Source organism: Dromiciops gliroides, chromosome 4 (genome assembly GCF_019393635.1).
Source record: "Dromiciops gliroides isolate mDroGli1 chromosome 4, mDroGli1.pri, whole genome shotgun sequence".
NCBI classification, from domain to species: domain Eukaryota; kingdom Metazoa; phylum Chordata; class Mammalia; order Microbiotheria; family Microbiotheriidae; genus Dromiciops; species Dromiciops gliroides.
This window is the reverse complement of record NC_057864.1, coordinates 1847365-1873200: the sequence shown is the minus strand read 5'-3', so window position 1 is coordinate 1873200 and position 25836 is coordinate 1847365. Positions and strand designations below refer to the sequence as shown.

At 43.7% G+C, this 25836-nt stretch overlaps 1 protein-coding gene across 2 annotated transcripts in view; it reads left to right on the top strand.

The window, feature by feature from the left end:
- The window catches only part of ST6GALNAC3 (ST6 N-acetylgalactosaminide alpha-2,6-sialyltransferase 3), a 576955-nt gene that overhangs the window by 547178 nt on the left and 3941 nt on the right, over positions 1-25836 (top strand). The window lies entirely within an intron of this gene.

The window sequence follows — 25836 nt, the reverse complement described above, 5'->3', positions numbered from 1 at the left end:
TCTGGGCTCCTGGGTGGGCAGGTCCTACAAGCATCCCTCAGGAGGCTCTGGGAACTTGGAGTCAGAAGTTCTTGATTGATGTGTTAGCTTTGTTCTTCCTCCCTGGGCTATCATGGCCAGGTCACTCAGAGCAGCTGGGCATGGTTTTCTTATATTAACTGAATGCTTGGATGGGATGGTTCACAAGGTCTCTTCCAGCTCCAGCTCCTCTCTGTCCATGAAAAGGGCTGCATAAAGAGCTGAAATTTCCCAATTTAACTCAGTCAGCCAGAAAGATGAGAATCCTCATGGGCCAGGGAGAGAGCTCAGGAGCAGAAAATGAGTGTTGGAGGGAAAGCCCCACCAGGGATTTTAAACCCCACTTCCACAGATTGTTCCTCTTTTCCCCTTTTCTTACTCTCACCCACTGTTCAGTCCATCCTTCCTGTTTCAAAGAGGGGCTTTTCAATCCTAGGGACAGTTACTGTGATGTAGCCTCTTTGCTTTTTATCATTGTATCGACATTTGTGGAGACCTGCTCCAGGCAGATGAGGCACGCTCTGTCACAAGCATCCCTCACATGCCTCTGTGACCAGAGGCAAGTGCACTGGTTGATGCCCAGAAAGATAAGGTAGCCTGGCTGTTGGGGCAGAGGATACTACATTACACTCCTGGTGGGTGGGAAGGAGGCTGGTATTGTTGGAGACCCGTCTGCCTTCAGTTCCTGAGTCTGGCCTGAACTAAACATATACTCTGAAGTATTTCACCTGCCTGTGCCTCAGTGTCCTCATCCGACAAGGAAAAGGAGAGATTCGGTCACTTCATGCCTGATACAAGGCCCCAGTTGAGGTCTGAAGTCCAATACTTCTAATGCTAACATTGATGGAATAATGATGGTGGAAGGTGTCTGTGTGTGTGTGCGTGCATGTGTGTGTGTGTGCGTGCATGTGTGTGTTTGTTCACACACACAGGTACACCAGCACATGCTTTAATTAAAAAACACTGTGCATAAGGAATCATCATCACCCCCATCATGACCATCATCATTGCTATCCATCCTTTTTATTTTTCTTTGCTGGGGAAAGAAGGGTTAAGTGACTTTCCTAGGGTCACACAGCTAGTAAGTGTCAAGTGTCAGAGGCCGGATTTGAACTCAGGTTCTCCTGAATCCAGGACCGGTGCTTTATGCAGTGTACCACCTTGTTGCCCCCATCTTTCCTTTTTCAAAGTCCCTAACTGATATACACAGAAGATGTTTTAATACAGACCCATCTGGTTAAGGTTCCCATTCCATGTTCTCAGGGTTTGTGGTTGGAGGAGAGAATATCTAGGGTCCCTTCCCCCTCTCACATCCACCTTCTGCTATAATGCTCCTGGTTTTACAGATGAGCCAAAGAGGCTCAAAAGTTTCAATGAGTTGGCTAAGCTAACCAAGGATCTGGTGATGGGCTGGGGATCTGGAGCCAGGCTTTCCTCTCAAGGTTAGTTTCATTCATGTTGAAAACATGGAACGTAAAAGTCACATGTCCAATGAGAAGACTGCAGTGTCTCCAAGAAGGTTAGGGGAATAAGAGACACTCAGTAAATTACTTCCAGTTTTTAAATGGAAGAACAAAATCTTTTCCTGCACTATTGGCAAGGGCTTGGTGCCCAACAAGGTCTTGAGAAGGTTTCTCTCCCCCATTTCCCTTGTCTCTGCTGGCTACTGTATCCACCCCACCTACAGTAAATTCATAAGCCTGATTGGAGGGTAAATGTTGGTTCCAATTAAAAAATAAAAGGCATACAAAACTTTAAATAAATCAAAACTTTAAGTAAATAAATAGATAGCTAGATAAATAAATAATGAAAAATGAACAGATATATAGATGAATAAATAAATGAATAAAATGCTGATGTTTTATAGAATTGTACATGCATAGCCTCTATCTGATTGCTCACCACCTCAGGGAGGGGGGAGGGGAAAGAGGGAGGGAATGAGAGGGATAGAATTTGGAACTCAAAACTAAATAAATGAATAAATAAACAATAAAAATCACAAAGCTAGAAGAGACTTGAGACATCATTTAATTGAATATCCCCCATTTTACTGAAAAAATAAAACAGAATCCCCCCAAAAGCTGAGAAAGGAATTTGGTGGAGGAGTGAGTCAGTGGGCAGTTCTTCATTTAGTGCCTGTTGTGGACCAGGACTTGTCCTGGGTGCTGGGAATCAAACAAGAGACAGGCAATCTGGATTCTCAAGGAGCTGAGACTTTGGGGGAAGACGATCTCCAAACACCTAAGTACAAATGAATATAAATTGGAAAGAGACCTCAGAGAGAAGGGGATCAGGGCAGGCTGCCTGTAGAAGGTGGGCTTTTAGATGAGACTTGAAGGAAGCCAGGGGAGCCAAGAGGCAGAGGTGAGGAGGGAGAGCAGTCCAGGCCTGGGGGAAGCTCAGAGAAGATGGTGGATGACGGGTTGTTTTATCTGCAGAAGAGCCAGGAGATCAGCATCGCTGGTTGTGGAGATGCAGAAGATGTGAGAAGACTGGGAGGTGGGAGGGGCATATTGGGAAGCACTTTGCAAACCAGAGGACGTTATATTTGATCCTGGTGGGGAGTGTACCGAGAAGAGGAGAATATGTCGGACCTGGGCTTTAAGAAGATGGCTGTGCTAGCTGGATGCATGATGGGATGGGGCGGGGAAACCCACCTTTCTACTTTCACATTTGCTCAGACATTTGGCCCCTTCTCTTTATAGCATCATATAAAAGACAATTTATATTTATACCCTTTGTGTATAATCCTTCTGTCTGCCCATATATATATATATATATATATATACAGTTTGCAAGAGTTATAAATAATATTTTCCCATGTAGGGGTGTAAAAAGTTTAACCTTATTAAATAACTTTTTCCTCCCTGTTTACCTTTTTAAACTTCTCTTGACTATGGTATGTTAAGATCAAATTTTCTATTCAGTTCTGGTCTTTTTATCAGGAAACCTTGAAAGTCCCCTATTTCATTGAATGTCCATCTTTTCCCCTGAAAGATAATGATCAGTTTTGCTGGGTAATAGATTCTTGGCTGTAATCCAAGCTCCTTTGCCTTCTGTAATATCATATTCCAAGTCTTGCGGACCTTTAATGTTGAAGCTGCCAGTTCTTGAGCAATCCTGACTGTGGCTCCATGATATTTCAATTGCTTCTTTCTGGCTGTTTGGAGTATTTTCTCCTTCACCTGATAATTCTGGAATTTGGCTACAATATTCATTGGAGTTTTCCTTTTGTAGTCTCTTTCAGGAGGTGACCAGTGGATTCTTTCAATGATGATTTTATTCTCTGATTCTATAATGTCAGGGCAGTTCTGCTTGATAATTTCATGGAATATGGTGTCTAGACTCTTTTTCTGATCATTGCTTTCAGGCAGCCCAGTGATTTTCAAATTGTTTCTTCTGGATCTGTTTTCCAAGTCAGTTGTCTTTCCAATGAGGTATTTCACATTTTCTTCTATTTTTTCATTCTTTTGATTCTGTTTGACTGATTCCTGGTGTCTCATGGAGTCATTATCTTCCAACTCTCCAGTTTGAACTTTTAAGGCATTATTTTCTTCAGTCAAATTATATACCTCCTTTTCCATCTGGCCAAATGAATTTGTTAAGGAATTGTTTTCTTCAGTCAATCTTTATGCTTCTTTTTCCAAGCTGCTGATTCTTTTTTCATAATTTCCTTGTGTTGTTTTCATTTCTCTCCCGATTTTTCTTCTACTTCTCTCAATTGATTTTTAAAATCATTTTTGAGCTCTTCCAAGAAGGTTTTTTGTCTTGAGAGCAATTCCTCTTCCATCTTGAGGCTTCACATGTAGGTAATTTTACAGTATTGTCCTCATCTGAGTTTGTGTTTGGCTCTTCCCTGTCAACACAGAAGCTCTCAATGGTGAGAGCTCTTTTTTGTTTCTTACTCATATTGCTGCTTATTATTATTATTTTTTAAAGTTGAGGTCCTTGGACACCAGGGTCATTGTTTCAAGCTTCTTGTGCTGTGAGATAGGGGCTGTGTCACTGGCTTTCTACTCTGAGGCTTCTATGGCTTGTGGATTTCTCACCGCCCCGAGCTTGCTTCCTGTGCTTCCTCCTGGCATGCACTAGGGTGGCCAGGCCTGGTTGTACTCCTCCTGTGTGGCCGCCTAGCTGGCAGCCTTCCCTCTCAACTGGTGCTGGTGGATCTCACCACTGGCCTGCTGCACTACCAGCCCACAAAGCCAATATCAAGGGACCTCAGTTGCTCTTCTGTGGCCTATTGCTTCCTGCTGACTTGCCTCAACCCCCTCCATGCTGCGATGTGCTGAGGTGTGATATGCTCCCCGCTGCCTAAGTCATAGTGACCTTTCCTGAAGTCTTGTAAATTATCTCAGGCTAGAAGATTGTGTCTCTTTGTCTTTTTGTATGTTCTGTAGTTTCAGAATTTGTTTAGAGGCTTGATTTAATGTTCTTTTTGATGGAACTGAAGGAGAGTTCAGGCAGCTTGCTGGCTTCTCTCCACTATCTTGGGTCTGCCTCCTGAACTCTTTTCTATTTTTTGGTGGGGGCAATGAGGGTTAAGTTACTTGCCCAAGGTAATACAGCAAGTAAGTGTCAAGTGTCTGAGGCTGGATTTGAACTCAGGACCTCTCGAATCCTGGGCTGGTGCTTTATCCACTATGCCACCTAGCTGCCCCCCCCAAGTCTTTTTTTCAAAAAATATTTAAAGTCTTTCACCACTCAGCCCCACATGCCTATGTTATATATATATGGGTGTGTGTATATATATGTATATGTATATGTTATGTATGAATGAATTAATGATTGAAACTTAAAACTGCATTGGACTTTTGGGACACTCTGTGTGTGGGGGGGTGTCTATGCTTCATTGGATTTGTTAAAGAGGACATTTTTACTTTTGGGGGGGTTGGCTTTTTTTTTCATGGCAATGTGTTTTAAGTGACCTACCTAGGGTCACACAGCTAGTAAATGCCAAGTGTTTGAGGCCGGATTTGAACTCAGGTTCTCCTGAATCCAGGGCTGATGTTTTATCCACTGTGCCACCTACTTTCCCCCAAAGGGGGTGGTGGGATTGGCTTCAATGACCTCCAAGGTTCCTTTTGGTTCTGAGACTCTGTGTCCTTAATCAAAATCCTAACCATTTTCTTTCTGTTGGACCCCTTTCCTGCAGTCCAGTGTAGCCCATGGGCCCCTTTTCAGATATTGATTTTCACTGCATGAAATAAAATGCAGACACTTACCAAGGAAATGAATTCTATTGAAATCATTGCCAGAGTATTAAAAGCAAACAGACAAAAACCCTCCTTCTCGGATCCCAGGATCACAACCCCTGCTCTACTGGGATGGATTTCTCACAAGGCATAAATGAAGAAACAGTTAAGTTGACATTCCTTTTGTGCTACTTTCTGGAATGTGATGAATGGTAAAAAGAAATCCCATGTATTCAGTGCAGGATAATGGCCTCCAATAGGAAAGCATTTCTTTTGGAAAAAAAAAAGAAAGAAAAAGAAAAAAAGTCCCTTTAGTTGCTGAGTTGCCAACTGGAAATTATGGCCTATCTATCCATAGAACAATCTACTTAATGGTTCTGGGGCTCAGCTCAAAGTGCTTATAAAATAATGAAGCGATTACGGGGGACCACAAATAAAACCCAGGAGCTCAATGGAATTTTTTGATGAAAATCAGGTTGGGGAGGGAGGCTGCATGCATTAGTTTGATCATAACTTTGTGTTCCTAGAACTGATCATTAGAACAAAGCTCAGTTCCCCTTCCTAGCATCTGATTAGAGGAAAATCTGATTTTCTTTCTTGTTGCCAAAACATAAGAGTGTGGGGAAAGAGCCCCACTGAAGAGACAAAAGGGGATCAAAGAATATTGATTTCAGTGGCTCACTAGGATGGTACTTTCCCTTCTCCAACACCTACCCTGCAAATATGCTGAGGCTGTTTTCAAAATAAAGTCACTGATAAGAAAAGAAAATTATTGGGTAAAGAGACAGAAAAACATACCTTTCGCAGCAGCAAGTCTTGCACATTTTTCCTCCTTTCTTTTTGTATTTTATACATAAAATGTTGCAATAGCAGAAAAGCTGAACCTGGATACTGTTTAGCTTTTCCCTGTTCCTGTAGCTATTTCCCTACCCATCTTTCCCTTCACTGAGGAAGAAATGGGGCAGGCCACAGAGGAGATCCCACAATGGAAATGGAAGACTTTACCCCAGAACTCAGACTTGGAAGAGACTTCCTTGACCCCCTCGTCTCATCAGTATCTGGATAGAGCTCTCTATAAAATGAAATATATTCAGAGGAACCCAGACTTCTCTTGAAGATCTCTATGGTCATAAGCAAAGACAAACAACTTAAAGTTCATGAGACTCCGTTTCTTTATCTTTAAAAAGACTTGAAAAAGATCTAGAGGAAGGGGGTCCAAAGTGCATAAGCTATGTGATGGAGGAACCGAAAGCTGCTGTCTTAGACCATCTTATACTTCACTGTGCAAGGTAGAGCTTCTAGTTCTGTGTGAGGTGTCCTTCCCTCTACACTCTGCCCTCCTGGCTCTGCTTCTGACTCTCCCAGATTTTGCCACATTGATTAGCTGCCTTCTGAAGCATCAGGACACCCTGAGAAAGAGACATGAGGTGGCATATGCCAGGTAGGTCAAACCACCACCATCTTGGCTGCCATCTCTCCTCAGACCCTGATGGAAAGAGCCCAATACTCTGAACTCAAACCTTGGGAGCAAGAATGTCCCTCTGCCATAAAACTACCAGTCCTACTCCAGCCCAGTGCTCTCAGCCCCTATTCTGAGAAGCAGCTCGTGTGGAGATGCAGCCTGGGGACTGACTCTTCCTTCAGGGACTTCAGCCACAGCTATTGGAGACCCAGAACAGAATTCTCTCATTACCCAAGTCCTTGGCACCTTCGAGGAGGTCAATGCTTGAAATTCTCTTCCTCTCAGTGGAAATGACATCAAAGAAGAGACCTGACCATCAGTTTTGCCTCTGGACCCCAAGACAGTAGAGTTTTCCCAGGTGACTCCCTGAAACCTTTTTCTAGAATGGGAGCCCTGGGAGAGGGGAAACCACCTGACTTCTTTATGTGAATCCCATCTTAGTTCAGTGCTTCACAAACATTAATTACTTACTAAATGCTTTATTCACTTATTCTTTCATTCTCACCTTAAAATGTCACTAAGTACCTGGGGCCCAGGATGGAGTCCTATGGAACACCTATGGTTAAAGAGAATGATCTGAATGAGGAACCAGCAAAGGAGGCTGCAAAGGAGCAGTCAGAGAGGGAGGAGGAGAACCAGGAGGGAGAAGGGGGTGTCCTGAAAACCTAGAGAGAAGAGAGGAACAAGGAGGGGTGGCTACAGAGAGGTTTGAGAGGATAATGATTGAGAAAAGTCAATTAAGAGATCATTGAGAGAGCAATTTTGCTCAAATGATAAAGTCAAAAGCTGAACTGTGAGGGACTTAACAAGACTCAGAGAAAACAAAATGGAGACACCTGTTGTAGGCGGGCTTTTCTAGGAGTTTTTCCACAAAGGGAAGAAGGGACATGGGCCAATAGTTAGTGAGAATGGAAGGGTCATGTGAGGGTTCTTTGAGGCTGGAAAAAAACATGGACATGTTTATAGGCAGCAGGAAATGAGCCAGGAGAGAGAGAGAGACAGGAAGACAGAGACAGAGAGAGAGAGACAGAAAGAGATAGAGAGAGAGACAGAGGCAGAGACAGAGAGAGACAGACAGAGAGGCAGAGACAGAGAGAGACAGACAGACAGAGAGAGAGACAGATAAAGAGAGAGACAGAGACAGAGAGAGAGACAGAGAGAGACAGAGGGAGAGAGAGACGGGGAGAAAGAGAGAGAGACAGAGGGAGAGAGAGACAGAGAGAGAGAGACAGAGGGAGAGAGACAGAGAGAGACAGAGGGAGAGAGAGACAGAGAGAGACAGACGGAGAGAGACAGACAGAGAAACAGAGACAGAGACAGAAAGAGACACAGAGAGACAGAGAGACAGAGACAGAGAGACAAAGAGAATGAAAAGCCAATAAATTGTGATTGGATAAGGGAATTTGGGAATTCTGGACATGGCACATTTTTATGATATCAGATCAAGGCTATGACTATTGCTTGTGGCCGAGGTGAGGTGGAGCTGAGTGTTTTATGGCTGTTACAATCCCTTAGTATGAGGGAAAGAGTTGGAAAGGAGAGAAAAATTAGGGGCCATGAACTTTCCTCCTTAAGGCTGGCAAGGCAATGACCTGAAGTTCTAGCAATACCTGTTACAAAGATTTTGAGTGGGGAGTAGAGTTGATTAGAATGAACCTCAATGCTCACATGGAGGTAAAAAGAAGGACACTCTCAAGGTCTCTCTGAAGAGCTTTGGAATCTATTGTGAGAAAGTGCCCGGGATGGCATGTTTACATCAAAGAAGGTGCTGAGCTCTAGGAAGGAAGCAAAATTGTAGCAGTTCAAAAGAAATGTGAGATGTGCAAACTTAGAGATTTAGATGCACAAATTTATATGCTCAAATATCCACTCTAAATGTTCCTATGAATTATTGGCTCTTGTGCTGTGGTAGAGACTTTCAAGCTTACATTGGTCTGATCAGCCACAGTCAGACACACTGTGCCTTGACCCCAACATAGTGATGTCATTTTGGTCCCCTTCTAGCATGAAGGACAACAACTAACTTCAGTGGAGGAGAGAGAACCCAGAAATAGCAATGGGGAACAAGGAGGAGTCTAACTGTAAGATGAAAATTAAAGGTATAACCATTACAGAAAGGGTGACCAGGGAGACTGCTAATGGGGACTGACATTTCAATAATAGCTAAAAGACAGAAGGAGTGGCAAAGAAAAAGATTTAGGATGAAGGGAAGCTTGTTTGGAATTTTGGGGTGGGAGAGTTGAGGGGGTGAGAATAAGGAATCCAGTGGTGAGAGATGGGGAATGAAGTTTGCATGATGACCTACAGGGGTTCAGAATCACTGAGATGTGTAGGGCATGACCAGGTGTGTCTGTCTCCTCCAAGGAGCCTGAGCATTGGGCTGGAGACAAGTGCAACACAAGGTGGAAAGTGCATGGTCAGACGGTCAGGTGGGAGACCTCATTCCATTACTTCTCTTCCCTCTAAAGTCTGGACATTAGGTAGGAAATGGTGTTGTAGGAGAGGAAGCCTAATCTGTACAACAGAAGAAGGAAGTTCTATCCCCCACCCACTTTTCCTCTTCACTAAAGGACCAGGTGCAGCAGGAAATGGAAGGTTATTTCTCTTGGCACTGGTGGTTCTCCACATCTTGGCTGGTAGATCTGGCTGGCAGCAGGAGTGGGGAGATGCCTTGTGCAGGCACAGATGCAAGTCAGCCTGGCTTGGCCCTTTGCTGTCTTCCCTCAGGGAACACAGAGAGCAAGAGATGAAAGGGACCCAGGAGGGGAAGGTCTGGCTCCTCTTCTTCTCATGTTGAGTTTCTAGATCATGATGTCCAGGAAAGCAGCCAGGTGGGAAATGATGAGGTAAATTCCTGGGCTGCTTTCCTCAAACTGAGGATACATGAAGAGCTCCCAGACACCCACCCCACCTCCCACCTGACCTGGTCTCTTCTCATTGGCTTCTGAGAGTCACCCAGGGGCAAAGGCTATCACTGCTCAGTTCCAACTTAAGCCTCCTTTTTAACTCAGTTAAGGAATCTATTCATACTTTGTAAAAGGATCCTTAGCAGAACTATACCTTGAAATGACCCCAGGGGACATCTCATCCAAACCCCTCATTTTACAGATGAGAAAATTGAGACCCATAGAGATTCAATGACTTTTCCAAAGCTACAAAATCATCAAGAAGAGCTAGGCTGGAGGCCAGGCCCTTGGACTTCAAGTTCAGTGCTCTTATCACTCTGTCATATGGTTTGCCTAATTGCTACAGCATAATGGAAAAAGCCTTGGATCACAGGTCCCAGATCTCTCATTTAGTAGATTCTATTGACTTAGGTGAGTCACTGCCACTTTATCTTTCAATTATCTCATCATTAAAATGGTGATAAAAATATTAATACGATCCATGAGGCATGGTGGAAAGAGCTGTGGATAGGCAGCTAAGTGGCATAGTGGATAGTGTATGGGATTGGAGTTAGGAAAACTTGAGTTAAGATCCTTCTTCAGACACAGGGCAAGTCACAACTCCTCCTGGCCTCAGTTTCTTCAACTATAAAATGGAGTTAGTATTAGCATCTACCTTACAAGATTGTCATGAGGATCAAATAAGATAGTACACATCCAGTATTTTTCAGATCTCAAAGCTATATATAGAGGCTAACTCCTCCTCCTCCTCCTCCTCCTCCCAGTCTTTCTCCTTCTCCTCCTTCTCCTTCTCCTTCTCCTTCTCCTTCTCCTCCTCCTCCTCCCCTTTCCCCCTCTTCCTCCTCCTTCTCCTCTTCCTTCTCCTTCTCTTTCTCCTTCTGCTTCCCCTTCCCCATCTTCATCATCATCTCCTCTCCCCTTGGATGGGAAAGCTGTAATGTGGAGGACCAAACTCCTCCCAATGCCTTCCTTTATAGAGGACAGAAACTGGATTCTCAGATAACTGTGCACCTGCTGCCTTGTATTATTTTAACTCCATGCAATATGATGCCCTTATGTCAGATACTCCCTTGTGTACCATCCTCCCAATCCCACTTTCCTTCTTTCTTTTGTGCGTTACCTTCCTCTTTATATTGTAAGCTCATTGAAACCAGGGACGTTTTTTTCTTTTTATTAATTGTATCACCAGTACTTAACACAGTGCCTGACAGTCATAGGTGTTTAATAAATGTTTAATGGATCAGATAATTGGATTTTATCATAATTATCACTATCACTGATGAGTTTTGCCAAGCTGTCCATCATAAGTGGAAGGGCAGGGAGCCTCTACTCAAGATTGAGCATGCCCAGGAAGACCTGGGTTCAAATCCAGCCTCAGACACTTACTAACTGTGTGACTCTGGGGAAGTCATTTAATTAAGCCTTTGATCCTCACAATGACTCTGCAAGGTAGATGCTATTATCATTCCCATTTTATAGATGAGAAAACTGAGGTTGAGAGAAATACAGTGATTTGCCCAGGGTCATACAGCTAGAAAATATCTAATATTGGATTCAAATTCAGGTCTTCCTGACTCCAGACCCAACATTTAATTAAGGTCCAATTACCTTGCCCCTCAGAAAAGATCCTCACTGTCCCTTGACCTTTTTCTCAAGTCCTTTGCTCATAATGTTAACAATTGACATTCCTCAGACACACTAGGGGAAAAATCAGCCTACATCAATGTCTCAGAAAACATGGCTTTTCTCCTCTCACAATATATGACACAGCAGTAGCTGCAAGTTTGCATTTTGGAAAACTTTTTGAATAGGTGGAGAAATCACTTTAAATTGGTTCTATTATCTGTGAGTGGAAGTAATGGAGCCATCAGAGTCAGGTGTCCTGAAGGGGGGAGAAGATGCTGCAGCAGAATAGAGACTTTGATTGCATGCAGCCAGTCCCTGCTGCTCTCCCCAAACAGGAACTGCTTCAGACTTCTGGTCATCATTTGGAGATGACACTATAGACAGCTGATAGAAAGAATGGCAGCTTGGTGGTTGAATGCAATTAGAATAACAGAGATGCTGGGAAGGCATGGGTTTAGGCAGGTCACTGAGAAATTCCAGATTAGGGCACAGAAGGTGGGGACTGGCTTGGAGGTCCTGTCATATGATGGGATCACTATAGGCTGAGATAGCCAGAGCTGAAAGGGACCTCAGAGGTCATCTCCTCACTCAACAGCAATGAAAGCTGAGGTCCAGAAGGGTCAGATGGCTAGGAGGTAGGAGACATCAGAAATGTGATTGCAACTTGGATTTTATGACTTCAAAGAATTTTTTTATCATAATAAAATAATAAGTATATAATGATTAAGGTTTGCAAAGCACTTTAGATGTTATCTCCTTTGAACCTCACAATGACTCTGCAAGGTAGATACTATTATGATTCCCATTTTACAGATGAGAAAACTGAGGCTGAAAGAAATGCAGTGATTTGCCCAGGGTCACACAGCTAGAAAGTATCTAATATTGGATTCAAACTCAGGTCTTCCTGACTCCAGACCCAACACTCCACACCAAACCCCAGTTGCCTCTACTATTTTGCTTCTCAAAGATCACAAAATTAAAACTAAAAGAGACATCGCAACTTATCTCTTCATTTTATGCATGAGGAACCTGAAGCCTATTGAAATGGCTTGGCTAAGATTGGATAAGCAAAAGTGGTAGGCTTCAAACTGAGCTCCTGTGACTTCAGACTTCAATGTGTCTTGAGCATTTTATCATTAACAGAATTTTCGTGATGAGTAGCACTGTTCAAAAGTGGGATGCCTACAAAAATCTGTATATGTGTGTTTGTGATGGGGGGGAGGTGGTAGAGGCCCTCCCTCTCCCTGTGGTCTCAAGCAGAGATTGGACGGTGCCCCCTTGGGCTGGTTGTAGGTAGGATTCTTGCTCAGGAATGGGTTGGACAAGATGACCCTGACGTCTTTTCTGCTATCAAAATATCTTTGGTTTCCTCTGGGAGAAGGGCCTATGTGTCAGCATCATTGGATGTTAGTGCCTTGTTTAGCATATGGAGGCCAAAGAATGGGTGAGACAACTCCCACCATCTTGAGCATATGAAGAAAGAAACCTCCTGATTGGCTTCTGAGACTTTAATGGTGGCCAGGTTTTGTGCAGTAAGGACTTTATAACCACAGAAAGGTACAAATGACATTTCTAATTAACAGAGATTTTTCTTCCTAGTGAAGATTTAAGAGACTGAAATAATTTAGCCAAATTGATATTTTACCTCATGATTTCAGGGAATTAACAGTGAATAAACCTCTTGGTCTTGATATATATACTGTGGGATCCAATAAATCCCAGGAGGACAGCATCACACCTCCTACTGAATGTTCTAGCTCCATGATCTTTTCCTTGGTTTGGGAGTCCATGGCCTGCTCTTTGTTGTAAATACCTGTACTCATGAACAAGACTACAGCACTGGACATGCCTCAACCAATCCATGTGCCATCAGTGGTCTCTGGGGACTTGAGCTGAGCTTTGTAGGAAACCAGGGATTCTATGAGGGAGGACTCCCAGTGCCCCAGAGAAGGAAGGGTCGCTGTGTCCAGAGTCCATGCTGTTCATTCTACTGAGGAGGTAGCTGAAAGGGTGAGGAGGAAGAGCTTGGAAGGAAGAGGGAGGGGGCAGACAACCATCCAATGGCCCAGAGATGGGCAAGGGAGAGTCCTGCCTGAGAAGCACCAGGGAGCCATGGAGTGTGTGTCAGAGTGAGATGTGATGAGGCTGGAGAGTGGGTAGGAGCAGGTGCCTAAGGGCTTTCAGTGCCAACAGAGGAGCTTATACTGGGTCCTAATGGTAATGAGGAGTCATTGCAGTTGATTGAGTAGGAGAGTGACATCAGGACAACTGGTCTCTACAATAGTTTCCTGGTCTCTAAGATGAGGCTGACAACACTTGGGCTTCTGTTCTCACAGTGCATTTACAATGACCAAGGGGGTGATGTGCCAATCTATTTGCTGACTTTCAAGTGCCAACCAAATGTCTGTCATCAGTATTTTCCATCCATCTTGATGTCAAGGAATTGTTGCCTTAATTCCCTCTCTTGTTGAGAAGAAGATCCTGAATTAGGACGGTCACACTGAAATCCTCTGCCTTTCTTCCTATGCCCAGCACTTAGGCTGGGATGTGACCCCCAGAAAGGGTGCTGCCATCAATACTTGTTGACTTGTCTCTTTTGTCAGCATTGGTGAATACCCTTAAGTTTGCCCCAGTAGAGGAAAGGACATTGTGACAGTAGGAAGGGACACCATGCACGTTGATACCAAGCCTTCAGAAGTGGGGGCAGGTGGCAGGAAGACTCCAACCCTTGGACTTAGTGCTGCTGCTTGGGTAGGTGTGTGCTGCTCAAGCATGAATGGAAGGCTCCCCCTCATTATTGTGGAATCTATGAAGAAAGTGGCATGTGCCAGATGCAAGTCCTCAACTGTCCACTGGGATCTCCCGTTTCTGATGAACTTGAAGATGACCTAAGCCTTCTTCATAATAGCCCTGGGATGGTCCTAGAGCAAGTACTCTTTTCTGATCTGGAGTTGAAAGATCTGAGTTCCAGTTCTGGTTCAGCTGTTGATTGTGTAAGGGATTTTGGGCAGGGTGGTCACCATGTCCGGACCTGTGTTTTCATATACTTTTTTTTAAAAAATCAGTACTTTTTAAACAGCTACTGCATGTAGGCATTGTGCTAGAAAGGATATGTGTGCCCAGTCTGTGCTGAACACCAGAACTGCTTTGTCTGTGTATGCTTGATGCCTGACGCATATGAAGAGTGCCCTAATGCTCGTTAGATTGGATTCAAGCAGAGAATCCAGGGCATTAAAGGTGAACTGGATTCATGGAACCTGGAGGAAGAAAAATCCCCAGAGACCACTGTGACCAAGCTTTCATCTCATACATGAGGAAATCTGGGCCCAAGTCAGCCAGGTCAAGTCAACAAGCAAGTGAGAGGGACATGGTTTACTGCCCCATCCATTTCCTCCTCAGTGACCTTGGGCAATAGGGGTTAAGTGATTTGCCCAGGGTCACACAGCTAGTAAGTGTCAAATGTCTGAGGCTGTACATCATATGTTCTTAATAAATGTCATGAGTTGAATTGGATTGACCATTCTTGGGTTCTTCCCAATGAACACCAGATCCACCAAATGGTAATATTTTTTAGCTTACAACTCTCCAACCTGTCCATAGGAATGGCATGGCAGACTTGGACAAATGCTTCACCAAGTCTCAGTCTTCCCTTGATTTACCCCTCTAGAAACTGTCAGAAAAGCCAATGTACTTTCTTTTTTTCTTGCTGAAATCATCCTGTTTAGTTTTAATGACTGCTTCCTCTTCTAGATTCTCACCCACCACCCCTTTAATAATGCCATCATCACTTTTCCAGGTTCACAGACCTCAAGTTTAGAGACTCAGCTTTCTTCCCTTATTTGAAAGTCAGGACATTATTCACCATTTTCCATTGCATGGCATTTATTATGTTTGCCACGAACCCTGAAAGGAGTCAGTGATTTTTATATTTGCCTCTTTCTCTCTTCCTTCCCCCTTCCCTGTTTTCTTCAGTGCTGTATACACAGGTAGATGGTCAATATCTATTTGTGAGTGAGTCTTCAACTAAGCCATGGAGGACATGTGGGATTTGGATAGGCCCAGGGGAGAGAGAGGGAGAGAGAGAGAGAGAGAGAGAGAGAGAGAGAGAGAGAGAGAGAGAGAGAGAGAGAGAGAGAGAGAGAGAGAGAGAGGAGAATATGAGTTAAGCAGAGGAAAATATAGGAGACAGGCTACCCAAAATGGCAGGTCATGGAAAGAACTGAGGGGAGGGTGGAAGGGCAGGTTGGGGCTAGGTAGTGGAGAAAGACGCCTGGAACATCCCTTTTCTGCCTCCACTGGTTCAGAAGAAAGCCTTCCATAAGAAGGAGGCTGAAATAGATTTTCCCCATCTATCCCTACCAGGCCTCTGATTTGATTGCTCATTTAGGAAAGTGAATGAAATCCCGGAAATCAACATTTCCAATTTGAGAAGCCTTAAGTCCCAGGGGCAACAGCAGAATAACCTTTTAATTTCTGAGATGAATGAACAAAGTAATTCTTGTGAGTGGTATCTCCTGTTTCTACAGTAGCTATAAATCATACCTTTGGGAGCCGTAACATTTCACTTTGAAATGTGCATTTGGAAAATAACACCACCATTTGTTATTATTCTTCCTTTGTGCAATTTCAATGAATTCATGACCAGCCACAGATTCCTGCTGATTCTGTGGCATGAGAACTAGCTATTATATTGCCAACGCCTGGACCCACTGATTAGGCTGAGATGCTTTATATCCACTGATCCTGGCTAGAAAGGCATTCTTCCTCAAAACATTACTGGCTTTTCCATTAGCATATAGTTCATTTTTCATTGTTTGACTGTGCCCTTTCTTTGGGCAGCTTCTCTCAGAAATCAGCCTTGGAATAGTGGTGATGGGATTGCCCCTTTAAAAGTTCATGTCCTTCAGCCAGAGACCCTTTCTGTTGGCATGAGCTTGGTAGGTGGATTCATGAAAAGCTGTCATCATCTGAAAACTTAACAGGGCATGTCCTGGTGATCTAGGAGACAAATTGTTGTAACCAAGGTTAGGGGAGATCCTGGTCCCACGGCAGTGGCCTCATCTGGGGGCACTTTCTCACTCTTAGAAAGCTCATAAAACTTATAGTGCCCCAGGCTATGGTACCCCAGGGTACCTCAGGGGTTCTTTTCTCCCAAAATTTCATCGAATCCAAGGTGCCTCACAGCCACACACATACATAGAAAGAGATAATAACACATACAAAACACACAAATACACTCACACACATAGAAGACATACTCATACACACACATAAATACTGACCATTGACTCTTGGCCAGGTGCAAACATATTGTTGCAGCTCTGGAATATGCACAGTGTGAGACTCATGGACAAATCTTGGAGCTTTGCCAGAGTGCTCATGCAGAGAAGGAGATCCCCAAATGTGTGACTCAGGGCCAGAACAGATTATCTTCCCACCTTTGCATCCAGCTCTTCTTAGCATGTCAGGATGCAGGGTTGTGTTCGAAGACTGGATCCTAGACTGTTCCCCATCAGCACCAACTGTTCCTCCTCCCTGCTCTGTTGGCTTAAATGCAATCTTCCATTAGTTTTATGCGTCGTCTTAACAAAGGAACCAAAAAAGAGGGTTCTTCTAATTGAATAAATTTGTATTCTGTCAGGAATTCCATCTCCCTGGGAAGGTGTCTGGAAACTGACTGGGCTATTTTTATTTATCATGGCAGAGTAGTATATTGATGAGAGGGCCAAGATCCAACGGAATTCAAATAAGACATGAAATATTGATGAATTCTTTCCTTTTTCTGAAATTCCTTCCTTGCTCCCCAGGATAAGAGATTTCAGGAGCAATTGCCAATATCGTGCTCTCCAATAAACCTCTGTTATTGATGGGGTCTTGATTTTCCCTTGGCTCTGATAAATGATCATTACAGTGCTGCAGAATTTTCAGCGTTCAACATTCTAGGTCCATATGTTTTGATCTGCCTATGGTGATAATTAGAAGCAGCCAAACTCAGACTATAGAGGTGGAGGAAGGAAGGAAGGAAGGAAGGAAGGAAGGAAGGAAGGAAGGAAGGAAGGAAGGAAGGAAGGAAGGAAGGAAGGAAGGAAGGAAGGAGAGGGAGGGAAAGGAGAAATGGAGGAAGGAAGAAAGGGAGGGAGGGAGAAAGGTAAGGGGGAAGGGAGGAAAGAAGGAAGGAAGGGAGGGAAGGAAGGAGGGAGGGAGGAAACATTTATTAAGCATCTACTTACTATGTGCCAGGCATTGTGCTAAGCACTTTGCACATATTATCTCCTTTGATCCTCACAACAACCCTGAGCATAGTTGCTGTTATTATCTCTATTATCATCACCATCTCCACAGTTGGAGATACTGTGGTAGACAAAGGTTAGGTGACTTGCCCAGAGCCACATAGCTAATTCATGTCAGGGGCAAGATTTATAGCCAGATCTTCGTGGCTCCAGGCCCAGCGCTTGATCCACCATGGCATCCAGATGCCTCTGGGTGACCCAGATGGCAGATGATTAGGAAGAGCAGGCCAGGAAACTTGGTTTGGGCAACTGCTTTGGCCACTCATCCCTAAGAGAGAGACTTTTCCCTCTGAAGATCTGACAAGATCAGTGAGCTCTGGAAGTAAATGGCTGGGCTCATGCTGAGAATCAAGCTGTAGAAGTTTGTGAAATCTGTAAGATAAGGGAGTTGGTCTGGGTGGCCTTTGAGCTCCCTCTCCACCCCAGAGCTAGGATCCAGGGCTCTGTGAGAGTCATGGAAGCTGAATGGCCAATTCCTCCTTTTCCTCCGCTGGGAGTGTCCCCTCCCTTCTCAAGGTTCTCTGAGCACTTCACCTGGCCCTCTCCATTTCCTGTCCTCCCTAGGATCCTGGTGTTTATAATTGTTATAGTCTTAGCTAACCTGGATAAAGTGCTGTTGAAAGAGTTAGAGGGGACACTTCAAACCTTATCTAAGGGTTCTGGCCTGTTCTCCTAGGCTAAGGACCAGCTGGTGACATGAGGGACGCAGGGCTACACTTAGAATCAGGAAGACCTGTGTTCAAATCTTACCTTAGATATTTCTGAGCTGTATGACCCTGGGAAAGTCACTGAACTTCTCTCAGATATCATTTTCTCATTTGTCAGATGAAGATCATAACAGTACTTACCTCTTGGAATTGTAGGATCAGACGATATCCCATGTAAAGTGTTCAGTGGCCCCAGAGGACAGAAGGACCCTTTCCACACAGATCATTTGATCAGTGGACATGCCCAGTCCAACTTCAGCTCATACTTGAATCCTTTCCAATGTCATAGAGCTTGTCATCATTGACACTCAAATGATGAAGCCTTCCAGGTGGTAAGGTTACTCTAGACCTCCAAAAGGCATCACATGCCAAACTGCTCATCTTCTGAAGGAGGGAGGAGTAATGGAAAGGAGGGAGAGAATTTAGAAATCATTTTTAAAAATGATTGTTAAAGATGCCATTAAAAGTGTCAAGAAAAGCAAATTTGGTGGGAGGAGCTAGGTGTGCAGTGGATAAAGCACCACCCCCCCCACTGGATTCAGGAGGACCTGAGTTCAAATCCAGCCTCAGACATTTGACACTTACTAGCTGTGTGACCCTGGGCAAGTTATTCAACCATCATTGCCCTGCCAAACAAACAAACAAACAAACAAAACCAAAAAACAAAACAACAACAAAGAAAAGCAAATTGGGAAGAGTAGTTATATAGAGATACCATTGGGTATAGCGGAACAGATCAAAGAATTTGGATTCAGAAGACCTGGACTGGAATCTGGACTCTGGTGTCACCTATATGACTTTGGACAGATCCTTTATCTTTGTGGGTCTTAGTTTCCTCATGTCCAAAATGAGGGGGGTGGTGAATTTAACAGCTTTTCAGGTTTTTTCCAGATTCAAATCTGACCTCCAATACTCTGATTTTATCCCACATATTTTTTACTAAAGCTAACTATAATTATGTTTGAACAAATTATCCCCAAATGTTTTTACATGTGTTTGGAAAATATTTAACAAAATAAATATTTTTTTTAAAAAAAGAAGGCAGCAGAGTGGACCTCAGTAGAGTCATGTGGGTAAAAAAAAGAATCACGGAGTTCAGTGAAAAGAGCAGAGTCTCTCAAGGGGGAAGACCAAATCTTGCACCTTATGTGGGTGATCTTGGATAAGGGATAGGAAAAAAAGGAAATTGGACTGAGTGACCTCAGACAGTCCTTCCACCTCCAAAGTTACAATCTCACAGGTAAAGTCACTAAAATAGCTTGCTCTTTGGGAAGACACCTTGTTTTCCTTCTGAGCCCTACGACTCATTCACTGTGTTTCAGAAGGGAGCTGTAGTTCAATGGAAGCTTTGGGAAATTAGAGAAACCAAACAGTAGGGTTGATCTGGGCAAACAGGGCAACCAATGAGTCAGCAAGCCTTTATTAATTGCTTACTGTCTACCAGGCACTGTGTGGAGTACTAGGGATACAAAGAAAGGCAAGCACATGTATGTTCCTTAAGCCCAGCGAGCTCCAGTTCCTATGGGGGAGACTAAATACAACTGATGATGTACACACAAGAAATAGACAGTGGAAATGGGAGGGTATCCCAGTGAGAAGGCACTAGCCCTGAAGGTGGGGAGCAGAGCTTCTTGCAGAAGGTTGAATTTGATCTGAGTCTTGAAGGAAACCAAGGAAGCCAGCAGGAGGAGGTGAAAAGGGAAAGAATTCCAGGCGTGGGAGACAGACAGTGCAAAGGCATGGAAATGGGAGATGAAGTGCCCTGAGCAAATAAAATGGAGACCAACGTTACTGGATCATTGAGTATGAAAAGAAAAGAACAGTGTAAGAAACCTAAAAAGATGGGAAGGATAGAGTCTGTGAAGAGCTTTCAAAGCCAAAAAGAGGAGATGATAGGGAGAGCAGATTTGGAGACAAGCAGAGGCTAGGGAGAGCTTCTAGCAGCAGAGGGCCCCAGGCCAGGGGACAGAGCAGTGGTTGGCAGCTGGCTGAAGCCTGTGGCTGCCTGGTGGCCCCCAGACTTCCTGGAAGGAGGCGGGAGGGCTCAGCCATCAGAGTACCCACTAAATGAGAGCCAGGTAGTTTATATTTTATCAGTAATAAACTGGATGAAAGATCATATTTTAAATGATATGCCTCCAAGCGTGCTCTACATCATGGTGTTGACAGCATCATTTTTCCAAGATAGGAGCTAGGAAATTTAAGTAGTTTCCAAGTGGTAAGTACCTTGATTAGCAAGGTACAGCAATATGCAAACCTGCCCAATGAAAACAAGTGATTGATAGCTTTTCCTGAGCACTCCAGCCTTTGATTCCTCCACATCCATTATTCTGCAGCATTTACGGAAGCATTTCTGTCCCATTGACCTAGGGGGATCCCAGCTCCCCATGGTCCTCTAGTGCTTTCACTTGTTTATTTGCAGATAGCCATAATTGGTTTCATCGATCCCCAAATGCAGAAGACATAGAGAGCTGGCTGCCAGCCTGTGAGCACATAGTTAGGGGGAGGGCATCCTTGTGCATGAGTGACAATGTATGAGCCTAATCTAGTGGACAGCCCCCTCCCTCCCCAATTGGTCATGTGAGAAAACCAACACAAAAACAAAATGTCAAAATGAAATGAATAACACAGACATTAGCGATATCTTAGTCGAGGCAAGTCAACAAACACTTATTAAGTACTTACTATGTGTCAGGCACTGAAATTAGCACTGGAAATACAAGCAAAGCAAAGGCAAAATCAGTCCCTGCCCTCAAAGAGTTCCCAATTTAATGGGGAAGACAACATGAAAACAACAACATATGGAATATATACATTGGAGATCAGCTCCGAGGAAAGGCACTAACCTTAAATAGATTAAGACAGATTGTATGCAGGAGGTAGGATTTCAGCTGAGTCTTGAATGATTATGGGGAAGTCAGGAGGCAGAGGTAATGGGGGAAGACCATTGCCAGCATGAGGCACAGCCAGGAAAGTGACCCAGAGGTAGGAAGTGTCTCAGCTCGAATGTCCACGGTTAGTTAGGTTGGACCAATTTATTCTGAAGATCCTAGAATCAACTGCTCACAAGAAGTGCCCATTCTAGTGGAAGGGGCAATAAGGACATGTGTGCATACTTAAATAATACACATGCAAACACACACATGCAATGCACATATGCATATGCATACAAGCACACATACACACAAACATCCACACACATATATAAATACATAAATACATACACATGCACACAAAACATGTGTCATGTCTATGTAGCCAAGCTAAATAAAGTGAATAAATACAAGGGAAATGCAGAGGACTCTGTGAAATTAGGATTGTGAAGGGCATTAGCAACTGGGAAGAAAAGGGGAAGTTGTGTGAAGGAGGTAGTGTTTGATTTGGATCTTCAAAGGGAGGTGGGATCTCAAGAGGTGGCAGTGGGTATGGAAGAGAGGGAAAGACTTCCCAGGAATAGGGATAGGAATGGAGGCGAGGAAGCACCGTCCCGCATAGGGGATGGTGAGTTGTGCAGCTTGGAAGCAACAAAAGTCAATTTTGCTAAGGGTCTTTCTCTACCAGCCAAGTTCTCCCCTAGTACAAAAAGCCCTTCTGGGCAGTGAACACAACTTTTCAATGGATTCTCCCCTTTCATTGTGTCCCCCTTAATGACCCCCCTCCCAATTATCCCATTTCCCTCCTCTATCAACAACCCACCCCTAATTGCTCTTAAATATTCTGCTGGCAAGTTTCCTATGGGTTTTGGTTATTCAGCAGATGCTGCAACAGCTAATAAAGAGGCTTGTATATCTTTATTATGGCATGGCTGCCTGATGACTGGGCCTCTGGCTATGTCTCCACAAAGGCCTTTCTGAAGACTTTGGCTGGGGCCTTGTGAATGGGTTGGGGAGTCTGGACACTTGAAGGTAGCTGGGCTTTAACTGCTTACTATCCAACAGGAAGGACTCAGAGCTCATGTGGTCCAACTTCTTTGTCTCTCTGATGAAGGTGGAGGCCCAGAGAAGTGAATGCCTTCTTTACAATTGCATTGGTAGTAACTAGCAAGGCTAGGATCTGAAGCCAGCTCCTTTGTCTGCTATTCAGTGCTCTTTCTACTGTGTGACTCAGAGACTTTATATTCTCAGACACAAAGATTTTCTATCATGGGAGAAATGCAGAAGGCTTTTGGCTCTCTCCTCCCTCCTCACCCCTCAATTGCTATTACTTCTCATTTATACTAGATAAATGATATGGATGTTTGTTTGCACACTGTCTCCCCCATCAGATCATGAGCTCCCCAGGGCAGGGACTATGCTTTTGCCTTCCTTTATATCCCCAGTGCTTAGCCTTGGGCCACAGTAAATGCTTGTTGATAATGGTTGACTGACTAGAAATCCTAAAATGGAAACCAAGTAATTAGGATTATAGAATTGCAGATTTATACCTAAAGGAGAAGCTAGAGGTCATCTAGTTCAACACATTGGCGTAGCTGGGAGATAACTAAAACTCATGTGACAAATGCAGTGAATGGCTGAGCTGGGATGGAAAGCTTGGTGACCTGGCATTTAACCCTGTGTTTCCACCCCTGTCAGCACCTTGGACAGTTTCCCTTCATTGGTCCCAGCTCTCCCACTATGACCAGGATGATGCAGTGGAAAAAAAGGCTGGATTTGAAATCAGAGGACCCAGGTTCAAATCCTAGCCTTGCCTCTCACTATCCAGCTGACTTTGAATGAGGCTCCTCAGTTTCTTCAAGGGTTAAATGAGGAAGTTGGACTAGACAGTCTCAGAGAATCCTTCTGACTCTAAACCTGCGATCCTACGAAATGGCAGTTGCCTTTAATAGTTAAATTTGTCCAATAGAAGAACATTTACTAAGCACTTATTTCAAAGTGTACTAAATATTGGGAATATAAATGGAAAAGTGAGACAGTGCATGGTCTTAAAGCACTCACCTACAGATCCTTCAGAAGTGGCCTGAGGACATTGGCAAGAGATGTAACTCATCCTTGTTCATATGGCTAGGACCTTCAGAAGTGGGACTGGAACTCAGGTATTCCTGGACTCCAGAATCAGACATGTGGCCATTGTGCCTTTCACACAGAATAGGCAAAAATAAACATTTGTTCAATTGCACCTTAAAAATTGTGACCAATCACTTCTCATTCACCTGGATGGAGACAATTCTTTTCATAAGATCTTAGACCTAAAGCTTAAAGGGTCCTCAGAGAAAGATGGATCAAACTGTTTCATTTTATAGTTGAAGAACCTCAGACTCAGGGAGGCGGCATCTTTCCCAAGGTCACAGACACTTAACAAGTACACTATGCTGAAAGATCTGGATGGGAACTGAGGGAAAAGGTGGCAGATATTTTCCCTGTACAATGGCATCCAAACATCCAGGTGGAGATAGTGAAAAGTGAGGCAGGATTATATTTAATGGACATCCCTGATCATTCTGCCAAGAGACAGGTGCTGGAAAAGTGATTACCTGAAATCTACTCTGGGTGTTCAGAATGTCCTTGGTTTGCTTGCAATATTTCTTTTCTTTTCTTTTTCTGTGGGGCAATGAGGGTTAAGTGACTTGCCCAGGGTCACACAGCTAGTAAGTGTGCACCACATAGCTGCCCCGTTTTTTTTTTCTTTTTCTTTTTTTGTGACAATATTTCTGAAGGGATTCTCTCTCTCTCTCTCTCTCTCTCTCTCTCTCTCTCTCTCTCTCTCTCTCTCTCTCTCTCTCTCTCTCTCTCTCTCTCTCTCTCTCCCTCCCTTTCCCTGGTCATGAAAAGGGAGAATCTTTCCTTCTGAAGCCAGAACATTTCTAAAGGTAGAAGCATAAACATGAAGGAGAAAATTTGCTTTCACTTATATTCAGTCTGGCATGGTTTTAAAAACCTAAACTGCCTCTAGGCGACGGACTCCCCACTTCACCCAACATTGGTTTAGGGTGGTTTAGCAGTATGGCCAGAGAGACAAAGAAATGCAGTTGGAGTCAGGAAGATTGTGCTCCAAGGCTTCTTTTGGACAGATCTTAGCTGTGTTACCACGGACAAGTCACTTAACTTTTCTGTGCCCTCAGACAACTTCCTAAGGCTTTGAGTTACAGATGACTTCCTGAGCTGCACAATTATGAAATCACAGGCAGAGGCATCCAGGTGGCCCAGTGGGTGAAGAACTGAATTTTGAGGCAGGAAGACAAGTTCAAGTCCTTCCGCAGACACTAGCTTGGTGACCCTGGTCAAGTAATTTAATCCCAGCCTCAATTTCCTCAATGAAGATAATATATTTGTTTTATACAATTTGTATACATGTAGTGATATTAATGCCAAAATGTAAAATTCAGGAATTAAAACATAACCCTATAATTCCATTTTAAAGTGTGGTAAAAATGAAGATAATAATAACATCTACTTACTAGGGTTGTTCTGGGCAATGTTAAGCACATTGCAAACTGTACCACACTACCAAAATGCTTATAATTATTATACTAGATTCTAAGGAAAATGGACAAGTAAATAAGAAACAATCTTGAAATCCCTAGGTTCCTTCCAGATTCCATTCAAAAATAACTCCTTTCTCCATGAGGCCATTCTTGGTCCTACCAACTGCAGGCAGACTGGTGTCCTCCCCCATCACCTCATAGCATATTTGGGTAGCTTTTCTGTGTACACCTATGTAGGAATAAACACATATACAAATGTATGTATATGTGAGGACACCTACCTCCACATACATTTCTTTTCTTCCCTTGTCCCTCTCTGGAGAGAATGTATATTCCCTAAGAGCAAAGGATACTTCCATTTTGCCTTTATATCTGTCGTCAAGGGAACAATTATTTATTAAGCACTCGCTACATTCCAGACATTGTGCTAAGTGTTGAAGCTACAAAGAAAGGAAAAGGATAGGCCCTACTCTTAAGGAGCTTGCCTTCTTATGGGAAGACATGCAAAAATGTACAAATATCATAACTACACAGATGCATATATGTACAACAATATCTATGTATGTGTATATATAGATATACATATATATATGTATATGACATATGGAGGATAAATTGAAACTTATTTCAGTGGGAAGGTACTAGCACCTCTAACATGGTGCCTATCACCTAGTAGATGCTTACTAAACACTCATTGATTCTCTTACTTCTGGAGTTTTCTCTCTTCTGAGTGAAGGGGTGGGGAGAGGGAAGGAGTTGGACATGTAGCCTCATGAATACAGACTACCCCCACCTCTCCCCACCAGTGGGATGAGCAGCAACCCCTCTATAACCAACACTCTCCAGAGAATTTTCTACAACCCAGGACGAGTGATTTCCTACATAGTAACACCTCTAGTAAATATCAGAGAGATTTTACGCCAGGTCATCCTGACTCAGAGGTCACCTCTGGCACTGCCACACCAAACTTCATGGCACAGAGAAATAGAATCTGAAACAGTACAAGCCATTGGGTTAAGAGAGGACCAATGAGAAGGCTCCACAGAAGGCAGATGACCAATGTAATGTCTTGACCATTAGCCTTGACATGGGCCTGGAGAGCTTTGGCCAATCAAACATCCTGTGGGCTGCACTCGTGTCTTTCAGATATAGTAGGAATAAACGATGCCTCACCTGAAGGACCGGATTGTTTGACTTCAGATCCTTGCCCT